The sequence below is a fragment of the Sinocyclocheilus rhinocerous genome, unplaced genomic scaffold (genome assembly GCF_001515625.1).
Source record: "Sinocyclocheilus rhinocerous isolate Xijiao unplaced genomic scaffold, SAMN03320098_v1.1 scaffold865, whole genome shotgun sequence".
NCBI classification, from domain to species: Eukaryota; Metazoa; Chordata; class Actinopteri; order Cypriniformes; family Cyprinidae; genus Sinocyclocheilus; species Sinocyclocheilus rhinocerous.
Window position 1 is genome coordinate 6,909 of NW_015646167.1, and position 1,424 is coordinate 8,332.

Below are 1,424 nucleotides of genomic sequence, written 5' to 3' on the forward strand. Positions count from 1 at the left end.
TTGTCCCACTTCTGACTGATGTGATGTGATTTTTACTATAAACACTACATAACCAAACAAAACATTGGGGTTATTCAGACTCACCTGGGTCCACCATATGATACATTTTTAAAACCATTTGTTATTTTCATTTTTGGACTTTTGTATTCACAAAGGACAGGAAATCCATTAGACAGAGATTAATTGGATTGGAACATCATGTGGCCCAAACTTATATCTTTTTTCTCATGTGCTGTTCTCCAACTCTGGTCTGGTCCACTTTAGAAGAAAAAAAAAAGAGGAACCCCTGAAGACCTTGAGACTGATCACTGGCTCACCTCGCCTTTGACTGTTTAGCCCTTCATTCTCTGTGGTTTTCTGATAAGAGTTGATCATTTAATCTAATTTATTTTAGTAAAACCACGAGGCAGGCACAGCTTGCGCTGCTATGTGTGATGCAGGAGACAATATTTAATTCAGTCAGTCATTTCCAGTACAACAAATTCAGATCTTAGACTGTTTAACTTCAATATTACACCTTTAGATCCTCTCCCACTTTGCTGGATTAGTAAATTTCATTGTAAACAAAACTGTTTTACACAATTAAATGGTTCATTTCTAAATGTTCATGCGTACATTGTTGATTAACTAAATGCCTCAAACAATCCTCTGTTCAACAGAACGTTTTTTAAATGGTTGACACCAAAGGTGGACAAAGTACACAAATCCATTACTTGAGTGAAAGTACACTGCTGGTGCAAGTGAACGTTGCCCTGCAAAACTGCTCAAAAAGTTGCCCCGTGTATCATCAGCCAAAAAGTCCATGAAAGTGTTATTATAGGTAGAATGCAAAATGTTTCAATACAAGCATTTCAGTCAAATGTAATTTATGCAATATTTCAAAACCTTTAACCCACTTGGGAAAACCAACCCATGGCAACAGTTTAAAAGTAGCCCAATTCTGTGGAAAAAACGCGGACTTGTCAACCCTGCATCCAAGAAGAGCTGCCGGAGTCAGATTTGACTGATCTCAGGTCGAGAATAAGGAGAGATGACTGACAAGAGCATGCTGGAGTATTTGCTGCTCAACAGATCCTCAACTCATTGACAAATATCTCGAGAGGTGAGAACCAGAAAGGCGTTAAGTGACATTTCACCAACTTTACAGGAGAGCCAAAACAAAAATTTTACCATAGTTTGATCTGACTTTGTGTACTGATTTCAATTGTTTATAACACAAATTTGTACATGAGACCGGCTCCTGATGCGGCAAAATTTATATAGGCCCATAGGCGGAGGGTGAACCAACTCCAGGGTAAGGCTAAAAGCAGCCAAATGTATTAAACATCATAAACCCGTCTTTTTAGGCAAGAACCAGGGTGTCATGTAGGCTAAAAACTGTTTAATGGGGCTGAATTTGTATTTAACGTGATTACAATTTAATA